This window comes from Pongo abelii, chromosome 17 (genome assembly GCF_028885655.2).
Source record: "Pongo abelii isolate AG06213 chromosome 17, NHGRI_mPonAbe1-v2.0_pri, whole genome shotgun sequence".
Taxonomy (NCBI): Eukaryota; Metazoa; Chordata; class Mammalia; order Primates; family Hominidae; genus Pongo; species Pongo abelii.
Genome location: NC_072002.2, coordinates 28,589,948 through 28,601,403, shown reverse-complemented (window position 1 = coordinate 28,601,403; position 11,456 = coordinate 28,589,948).

The window sequence follows — 11,456 nt, the reverse complement described above, 5'->3', positions numbered from 1 at the left end:
ATGCCCTATAAGTGAGACTCCAACCCGTCCTGTACTTACTGGCTGTGTGGAGATGCCTGGGAGAGGGTGGCAGGGCTGCAGCAGCTCACATTCTCCATGTACCTGCCCTGGCAGACAGCCTGGGATTGGCAAATGCACAATCATATTCACCAGATGAAGAAAGGACCAGGACTTCACCTGTGGTCCGTCTTTTCTGATTTTTTTCTTTTTCTTTTTTTTTTTTTTTTGAGACGGGGTCTCGCTCTGACACCAGGTTGGAGTGCAGTGGAGCGATCTCAGCTCACTGCAACCTCCGACTTCCGGGTTCAAGCAATTCTCCTGCCTCAGCCTCCTGAATAGCTGGGATTACAGGCGCCTGCCACCATGCCCAGCTAATTTTTGTATTTTTGGAAGAGACAGGGTTTCATCATGTTGGCCAGGATGGTCTCGATCTCCCGACCTCGTGATCTGCCCGCGTCGGCCTCCCGCAGTGCTGGGATTACAGGCGTGAACCACCATGCCCGGCCTCTTTTCTGATTCTTGAAGTCACTCTTAGCACTTTGCTGAGGCTGTTTGTTAGCTTAGTGGTTTTCTATTCTGATTGTATCTGTTTTGACTTTGAAAGGAAAATGATACATTTGTTTGGTCAGAAAGACATAAACCAAATAGTGGTGTGCAGTCGGGTTCCTCCACGAAGCGGAGCCTGAGATGAAGGCTTACAAATGGACTGTTTATTTGAAGGGGCAGGATTGTGGGACAGAAGCATAGAACAGGGAAAGAGGGAAAGCTGCATTAAGAAGGTGTTGTCCAATGGGGTGCCGTGGCAGGCAGTTAATGCTCTGTCCAGCCTGGATCTTCTGAAGAGCCATTTGAAATATGTCTCAGAACTGTCTTCTCCAGGGAATTGGAGGCTGGACCCCACATTATGATCATGTAGGTGCAAATACCAGAATGTGCTCCAAGGTGCCTCCTGCATGGCAGCCTCCATCACGCCCAAAGGCAAGAAAGAAGAGGCGTGCACAGATGTGAGATTGCACCTGCGAGAAGCTGTCAGAGCCCTCAGAGAGGCAGAACTTGAGCACTGTGAAATGGCATGCAACAGGAGCCCAGTTCAAGTATTTACTCGGGAATAAAAAGTTTGGACATGTTACAGATGATTTATAACCACCTCCTAAATTATTGTAGCATTATTGATTGATTGGGTAGGTGGAAAAATGTGGAAGCTTGGCTAAGCCTGGGAATAAATAAAGGTAGGTGACTTTTCAGCGTTTATAGTCTATAAAAGAGTATCCCCCCTCACACTCACTTTTTATTATCAGTGCACTACTAGACTCTGACTTTAGCAATTTTGTTGTAAATAATAGTATATTTAGAAATCCATTCTTGAGACTAAGACTATGCATAAAATGTTCCCAGGAAACAGAAAGTTATCATTTATTTGGCTAATTACGTCTAACTAGGTAGCTAAAATGCATAATAAGAATCCAAATAGCAGTTTCCCACAGAGGGGGATTAATTGAATAATTAATAGCCTTCTCTATTTTGCATGAATAATTAAGAAGTCTAAAGGAAGTACAAGCTGAATTCCATTACAGCGAAAGATTCCCAGGCCAAAAGCAATGGCATATTAAAAGCAATATTCCGTACAACCAAATTGTAGGACACACAAACCCTGACAGCATTCTCTCAGAGCTTGTTATAACAAGTTTTGACCCTGAGCAATAATCACTGGATTTTTCAACATTGTCATGTAAAAATACATTTTGTAGTCAGTTTGTTTCTTGTCCAGGTGAACAAAGCAGACTTTTTCTAGGAGCAAATCAATGGCTTCATTGTTAGTGTGGCATTTGGCAGGGAGGGAGAGTCATTGTTGGCTCATTTATCACACACATTTCTGGAGATGATCCACTAGTTTTAAATAGGAACAGGACATTTTAAATGCAAAATACACTGGAATTTCTCGATAATGGACATTCCTCCTTGTACAATTTTCTCTTCAGAGATTAATGTCTAAAACTCCCCGCTACAAGAAAAATTTGTTGCAGTAGTGGGGTTCCTATGTAGCATCTTAGGCGGTCTTAGCAGCACCTTGGAACTCTTCAACCTCTGCTGCTAGCCCTCTGGAGTTTCCACGTAGAGCATCCAAGCCTGCCTCTCCCTCCATGAGCACTTTTTCCTCTATGGACTATTTACTGCCTGCAAGGCAGCAAGAGTTTCTGAGGGGCTGAATTACAAGGCAAGTGCTTTGGCTGAAATCCAAATGAAAATCATGGTTTCTCCATTGATTACCTATAATTAAAATTGTTTCTTGATTAGAAGATCAACATTTTCCTCCATTTTAATATGCCTTAAATCAGAATGCAGCCTAGATTTGATGTGAATATTTACTATCATATTGTCTGGTGAGTCTTGGAAGCAATCCTAGCATATAACCAAGGAAATCTCATAAAAAGCAGAGAAACTTTAGCACACAAATCATTGTATTTCAGTAGGGTGCATAGAAGTAAGTTTACAAACAATGAAGTTTGTTTGTTTGTTTGTTTATGTATGTATGTATTTATTTATTTAGATGGAGTTTTGCTCTTGTCGCCCAGGCTGGAGTGCAATGGCACAATCTCAACCCACTGCAACCTCTGCCTCCCGGCTTCAAGTGATTCTCCTGCCTCAGCCTCCCAAGTAGCTGGGATGGCAGGTGCCCGCCACTACGCCTAGCTAATTTTTGTATTTTTAGTAGAGACAGGGTTTCACCATGTTGGCCAGCTGGTGTAACCTCCAGTGTTCTGCCCTCCTTGGCCTCCCAAAGTGCTGGGATTACAGGTATTAGCCACTGTGCCCAGCCTACAAACAATGAAATTTAAGGCAGTGGCTCTCAACTTTTTCCCCTCACCCACATCCCTCTAGGATGTGACTGTGATCACGTATGTGGTGGAAATATCCCTAGGTTGGGAATTTGCTTTTCCTTCCTCCTTCCCTCCCCCACATTTGTGCAACAGCTACACCATGCCTTACACCAGGCTGGGCTCTGGTTGTTAGAGTGGTAAATGTTACAAAATCTGATCAAATTGCAACTCCTCCCACCCCCAGCCCTCTGTACTGACCTTCCCCGCTTCACATTTTCCATAGAAAATGTCACCATCGGACATATTAGGTGTGTTACTTATTTATTATACATTTCTCCTGTCTCTCAGGTAAGGTCCCTGAGTATGAGAAACTTTGTTTTGTTCACTGATAAATCCTAAGTAAATACTGTTCTAGGCACATGGTAGGCTCAATACAAATAGTTTGAATGAATAACTATTGGAATGAATAAATATTCTAATGCGGAAAGATAGACCAATGAATAAACCAAATAATTACAGGTGTAACAACTGCTGGGTGATAAGAAAGTAGGTAGTTAGGGAGGCCACCTTGAGGAGGGTTTAGAGAAATCCCCTGGGAGAAGTGACAAGCCCAGACCCAAGGGTGAGAGTGAAATGGCACAGCAAGAGTCAGGAGTTTTGAAGGAGGGATGGGTGGGGTTTCGTCAGAATTGCCAGGCAGAAGATGGACAGTGAGCCTCATTTCATTCAGGCTGTAGGTGAGAGATGAGGCTGGGAAGAGGTTTAGAGCCAGCTCATGCTCAGCCCTGGAGGTCGTGATAAAGAGTTTGGATTTTACTTTTAAAGCAATAGGAAATTATTGAAGGATTTTTAAGTCACTCTATGAGCTACAGGATCTGAAACTTTTTGATTCTCCCTCCTGGAGATGCATACATTTCCACTTAAGAATCTCTGGTCTAAGTCAGAATCTGGTACCCATCTCACTAATCTTTCAGTATCATGATTCCTCTTTTTCGTCCTCTGTGGCTTCAAAAAGAGAAATCCTTAGCAACATCTCTCAGGCCTTAGCAACAACCCCTAGGCTTATGTACGGCTCTAGGCTCTGTGATTTCACACTGTATGCAAACCCTTGGAACCTTCCTTGTCTATCTGCTACTTGGGGAGGGGGGTTGCTTTCTTGATTAAAAGATCAGTGCCCCTCTCTCTCCTTTTATTTTTTAAATGACTACCCCTGAGCTAATCTGAAAACCCAGCTTTAATATGCATTGCTGCTTTCTTAGTACTCTGCTTTTTCTAGACTCCCACTCTCCCAGGTGAAGCTGGTCACCACTATTAGGCAATCTCTATGCTAAACGTAGTCCCGCCCCCCTCTTTCCCCAAGGAGAATTTGCATTCCTGCCTTGCTTTAGCCCTCAGCTTTCAGGAGAACTCACTTGCTATCATCTATTGAAGCCTGGACCTCGAGGACTCCTGAGTATCTCCTTAGCAACAGCTGCAATTCACCTTGCAACCAATCCTACCATAGAACCAAGGAAACGTCGTACTAAAGCAGAGAAATTTAGCACACAAATCATTGTGTTTCAGTAGGGTGCATAGAGAGATTACAAATAATGAAGTTTAAGGCAGTGGTTCTCAACTTTTTCCCCTCACTCTCATCTCTCTAGGATGTGACCATGATTATGTATGTATCGGAAATGTCAACCAGGTCAGGTATTTGCTTGTTCTCTTCATTCCTCCCTCCCTCCCCGACATTTGTTCAACAGCTATACCATGCCTCATACCAGGCTGGGGTCTAGTTATTAGGATGGTAAACATTACAAAGCCTGCTGAAATTGCAAATTTTCAGATAGTCCTGGCATAAAATTCCCCCCAAGAGTGTTCTGAGCGGCCTAGATCTCATCCTGTGAAAGCAAGCAAACAACCTTTTTAGCAAGGCTTTCTGAATGTAGATTTAGCTTTATGTCATTCTCATAACAGAATTAGGATTCAGTCCTGCTGGTGATCAATTCTAGCCTATTGCAGAAAGTAAGCCCGAAGCCAATAGCCAACATATGAAGACAACATTGTCAATGCAGGTTTTTCCCCTGGATGGTATTCTAGAGACGATATGTGTAAATCAAAAATAAAATTCTAAGACCCCCAGCCATCTGAATGGACCTCTCCTCTTGGCCAAGGGCATTCCAAAGTTAACCTGAAAAACTAGTTCAGGCCATGTTGGGAAGTGGGTGTCAGACATGCCTCATTATACCCCCCTCCCTTTTGGAATTCAGGCCCAGCTGACCAGCATTAACATTAAAATAGGTCTTAAGACTGACAAAGCAGACTCTTTGTAGCAATAGGACACCAAATTCCAGCCTGACTCTAGGATGGCATCACATAACAGATAGCAGGCCCTGAAAAAAATCAAAGTGTATTTCTTTGACATATTTTGAAATGGCCCTGCAAAGCTATCTCTTGTGGGGAAAATCTGCATTCTGTAGAGAATCTCAGTTCCTTTCCAGGTCTTTTTCCTGATCCAGGAGAGAATCATCTCTGATAAGACACATTTACACTCTATTCTCTCTGAAGCCTGCTACCTGGAGGCTTCCTCTGCATAATGGGAACCCTGGTCTCCACAACCCTTTATCTTAACCCAGATATTCCCTTCTATTGATGTTAGGTCTTTAGACTATAACTTAACTCTTTCAACCAATTGCCAATCAGAAAACCTTTGAATCTATCTATGACCTGGAAGCCCCTGCTTCAAGTTCTCACCCTTTTCTAGACTGAACCAATGTACTTCTTACATGTATTGGTTGGTGTCTTATGCCTCCCTAAAATAAATAAAACCAAGTTGCAGCCTAGCCACCTTGAGCACATGTTCTCAGGACCTCCTGAGGCTGTGCCACAATCCACTGGTCACTTACATTTGGCTCAGAATAAATCTCTTCAAATATTTTACAGAGTTTCACACTTCTTGTTGACACATGAGAAAATTTCTTTATCTCCAGTGAGAAAGACCTTTCCCAATGTAAATAAGGAAAAAATGAGTCCATCATATGTGTAAACTTTATGACAACTCATGTTATAGAAAATCTTAAATGACTGGGAGGCCAACACAAATTGCTAGAAGTTGAATGTTTAATGGCAGCGTTATTTCTGCATGATGTTCAGTCCCATTGAAATACCCTCACTTTGCTTTTATCAAGAGAATGAGTTCCATCCTCCAAATCCCTTGTAGCTCCTGTCACTGTGTATTTACACAGGCCTAAATATCTGTGGTCTAACTGCCCATCCTTCAACCACTCACTGTAATTCTTGGTGACTAACTGTTGGTCATATATTCATCTCTGAAAAAGTCCTGCCTGTTCAATTCTAGAAGAAGAATCACATTGACTAAGAGGAGGAATGGATTTCAATAGAAAATTGAACTGCTGTTACTGAGACAGAGCAGGAACCCCTGGGGCCTCCTCTGCACCCCCATCCACAAGCATGGAAATAAAGGAAAATCCTGAGTTCCTTCAAGGAAAGTTCCAGGCACCTAGCTAGCCCTGAGAAGTATATGAGCAACCTAATAAGCAAAAGATAATAATAGTTTCCCTCGCTTTGTCTCACTGCTGTCCTGATATAATCAGTGCTTGTCTTTGCCGCATGGGCTGGGTGGACCCAGGTTTGGTGTGGTGATATTTTCAGAAGAAGGAGGAATGAAGCCTAAGCAATCACACAATTAATCAAAGAGATGGATGGCACACAGTACAACATCCAGAGACCAATTTAGAGAATCGTTACCATTTTTATAGGGTACCGACTACGTGCCAGGCATTGTCTAGATACAATACATACACATATATATTAAATTTAATGTTAAACTTTTAAAATTTGATCTTTTCTGGATGGATAACTCAGAATCACAAATATCTTCCTATTCTCCAAATAGTCTAGGTTACCACCTACTTGACCTAAAAAACTTCATTAACTCAAAAAGGTCAAAACATCATATAATTGGGGGAGGAAGAGGAGATAATTGAACTTAGAGCCCTACTTTTCTCTCATACCAAGCAGCTGAATGATTAACGTAATATTACAAAATACCTGAATTATACTTGTTCTTGGCACTGACTGTAAGGAAGTTCTCTCAAATGCATACTCTCAATACTTTGGATTATAATACTGTATGTGTTTAGTTTTTCTCCTGGAGAATTCCACTGTTCATCAGCCATGCTGCATTTTCTGTCATCTGCTTAGAGGACTCAGGTGAAGCTCTCCAATTCTGAAATCAATCGGCCTGATTTCAGGCCAAAGCCTTGCCATTGATCATTGAGTCAACCTCAAGATATTTCACCTCTTTCAGTTCCCCCACCTAGTTTCAGTTCCCCCACTTATAAAATGGAGGTAATTAATAGTATTCACTTCCTGAAACTGTGAATCTTAATTGAATTAACACAACTAAATAACCTACAGTAATGTCTAGCACATAGTAAATGGTCAATAGATATTAATCACTTCTTGTATAATGAAGATGCTAGTCAGCCAATTCCAGCAGACCAGAGAGAATTGACGAAATAGCAGAAAGTGAGATTATGGACAGAAGGCATGAATTCTCAACTTGCTTCTGTCCTAATGAGCCTTCTGACCTTGGACACGATACTTATGTTTTCCAAGCCTCCATTTCCTCATCCATAAAATGGAGATAATAATATCTCTTCTACCCATATCATAGGTTTACTTTTAATGTATAAAGAAATAATAAATGTGAAAGTATTTTATGATAGTTACAGTGCTAAGCAGCTTTAACTGTTAGGATTTGATTTTGCTACAAATAAGAGAAATCTCTCAAATAGCAATTTAAATAAGAGGAAATTTTATTTCTTTCTCATGTAAAAGAAGTCTGCAAACAAGCAGCCCCAAAGCTGGATTGGCAGCTCCGTGACATCAGGGATTTGGACAAAGCAACATCAGAAATCCTGGTTCCAGTATGTGCAGGAGGCAGACCTTCCTGGACATCAAGAAACATCTACTTATATCTTCTTGTTGCAAAGGAAGATTGGACAAATAGTCTCATAGTTAGATGACAACTGTAAATTGGGACCCACTGACAAGAGAGAGGAAGAGACAACTGATGCATTATGGGCAACTAGGGGTCTCTGCTACAACTCTATGGCATCAATATCTTTTACACATACACATTGCTTTTCACAAGAGTAAATTTGTGTTCAGCATTCAGTCTCCTTTTTCTCTTCCTCTTCCCCTTCCTGTTCCTCCTTCTTCTTTCTTTTTTTTTAAGTCATACAGTTATAAGTTAGTGGGTCAGTGTTCAGGTTATAAGTTGGGATATAATCTATATTTTTAAAATATTTTTCTAGTTGAAAACAAATAATCTCTTTTGGTATCAAAATGATTAATTTTATTAGAATTATAGCTTTAAGGCCAGGCGTGGTGGCTCACGCCTGTCCCAGCACTTTGGGAGGCTGAGGTGGGTGGATCACAAGGTCAGGAGTTTGAGACCAGCCTGACCAACATGGTGAAATCCTGTCTCTACTAAAAATACAAAAATTAGCCAGGCATGGTGGCACACACCTGTAATCCCAGCTGCTCAGGAGGCTGAGGCAGGAGAATCACTTGAACCCAGGAGGTGGAGATTGCAGTGAGCCAAGATCGCGTCACTGCACTCCAGCCTGGGTGACAGAGGGAGACTCCATCAAAAAAAAAAAAAAGAATTATCCCCTAAAAAAAACATCAACCCATATGGCAGTGGCTGAAAGCCCCAAATTTCAGCTGACCACCTGAAAAACTAGTGCTACTGGTCACAACAGGAGTTAGGGGAATGGGGCTCATCAGAGCACAGTCCTCGCTGTTCCTGGCAAAGAAATTGATGGTATTTATCTTATTGATGGTCCAGGGCCAACCTCTTTATGAATCAAAGACAGCACATATTGCTACCCAGATTTTGCATACTATCTTTTTGTTTTCTTAAAGGTACTATTATTTTGCATACTTCTTTTAAAAAGACCAAAGTCCTTAAAGATTTAAAGAAAAATGACATCTATGTACCAATAACAACAACAACAACAAAAAAATCAAAACAATTTCTTCTTTTTCTTCTTCTTTGGAGACAGGGTCTTGCTGTGTCACCCAGGCTGGAGTGTAGTGGCGCGATCACGGCTCACTTTAGCCTGGATCTCCTGACATCAAGGGATCGTCTAGCCTAGGCCTCCCAGAGCACTGAGATTACAGGCATGAGCCATTGTGCCTGGCTCAAAAATTTCTCTTATCAAAATTTAAGAGATCTGATTGGAAAAAATATTTCCTTAGTTGCACTTCATCAAGTCTCTTTCCTTTCTGGATTGAGATGCCACCATGCCATGTAACTTGTGTGTGTGCAGATGTATACTCTGATTTATTCCCAAAAGGATTTCAGGTGACTCCATCATATCATGTAATAACCAAAAATATAGCACACACAGCAGATAAACATGTGGGGTTAAATCATTCAAATGGTTCCAGATGACTTTGAAACTAAATTTCATTTGGCTTGTTAATGAGATAAGCCTTTAAGTCAAAAATCTTAAGGCTTACTATCTTCAAAATGCTAGTGCTCCACATCTTTGTAAAAGGAACTAGCTCTTTATTCATTTATTTATATTTATTTATTTATTTATTTATTTTAGAGACAGAGTTTCACTCTGTTGCCCAGGCTGGAGTGCAGTGGCGTGATCTTGGCTCACTGCAACCTCCGTCTCCCAGGTTCTAGCAGTTCTCCTGCCTCAGCCTCCCACATAGCTGGGATTACAGGCGTGCACCACCACACTCGGCTAATTTTTTTGTATTTTAGTAGAGATGCAGTTTTACCATGTTGCCTAGGGTGGTCTTGGACTCCTGAGCTCAGGCAATCCGCCCGCCTTGGCCTCCCAAAGTGTTAGGATTATAGGCGTGAGCCACTGTGCCTGGTCGGGAACTAGCTCTTTAGCTATAGTTAAAGGTCTTCTAAGTGGCCACTTTCCACTCAAATGCAAGTAATGCGGGAAAACGCAGGCTTGAGGATATATGTACTTAGAGGTATCAGTCACTTTCTAACTTCACACGTGAGTAGGTACAGTCGCATATGTGCTTCTTATATCCCCTGACAAGTTCCATGGATGAATTACTTTTCTTCATGAGAAAGTAAGTCTCTGTTGTGTTGACTGTTACAGTGACATGAAATAAAATAGGGGAGAGATGGAAGTAAAAATACTGTTTTATCCTTGCGTTAAAACATATTCATCCCAATATGTGATGGCTATGTTATAAAGATTACACTCATAGAAATGTACACTGAACTACCAAAGTGTGTGTGGTAAGTACAATTTCTACTAAATATAAATCACTGCCAAAAAATAAGACCCATTTTACCCCATGACACAGTTCTGATAAGTTAAGAACAGCTTTATCCCAATGAAGCTTTTGACACTTTAAATCCTAGGAGTTTTACCAGGGAATCTATTCATGAAGTGTAAAAATTTGTCAGATCGTAGCTGGACTCACAATGCCATCAGGAATAGCAAACAGAGCCAATGTGCTATGTTTTGCTTGAAGTGTTTGTTCTTACAATAAGGCTCTATGGAGAGTAGCCTGAAACAAAGATAACTGCGGGCTAAGCCTGTCACAGTGTTCAATTTAGTGTGTGTGCTGAAAGGGTTATTTACTCCTGATAGTTTATACAATTCTCAAGGATATATTTGTTTATTTTTGTTTTGTTTTCCAGGATTGTTTTTAAAGTGATAAGTTAATTTTTAAAGAAGAGTAATGTCCTGAATATGATGAAACACAAATATTTATGCTGAGCATTCTATTGAAACGTAACTGGACAAACAATCTCAAAAATGGACAATTTTGAAGTTGAATCTTCCACTTTGCCAGGGTCATAAGTGAGCAGACATTTTCCCTATTTGGCAGGATAGTCCTCTAAAGGCTGTTCACAATGGCAGCTGTGAGGGGACTTTGGTCTCCTTCTAAGGTGAGATGTTTGCTTCTTGTTACTTATTCAGGGAGTGCCTTGCTTTTCCATCTGGTCAAATAATTCTTGTTTTGATGCACTAATACCCAATAAGAAATCACTCAGAGGTACTTAGCCAGGATTTTAACTCATCTTTAAGCTCTCTCCCTGTGCTGATGTAGGTTCTATTTAGAAGATAATTGTGAATAGAGAAAGCTCTTGGCTTTGATACATCCAAGAATCACATCATCTAGCTTTATTCTAGTACATGAACGAATTCACACTAGAGAAAAACCATATGAATGTAAACAATGTGGTAAAGCCTTCAGTTGGCTGGGTTCCTTTCGAGTACATGAAAGAACTCACACTGGAGAGAAACCCTATGAATGTAAGGAATGTGGGAAAGCCTTCATTTATCGAACTACATTAGAAGGACTCATGAGTATTCACGCTGGAGAGAAACCTTATAAATGTGAACAATGTGAGAAAGCCTTCCTTTCTCTTGCAAGCTTTCAAATGCACATGATAATGCATACTGCAGATGCACCTTATAAATGTAACAAATGTGGGAAAGCATTCAATTGTCTTAATTCATTTCAAATCCATGAAAGAACTCACACTGGAGAGAAACCCTATGAACGTAAACAGTGTGGTAAAGCCTTTGTTTGTTCTAGTTCCTTTTGAATGCATGAAAGGACTCACACTGG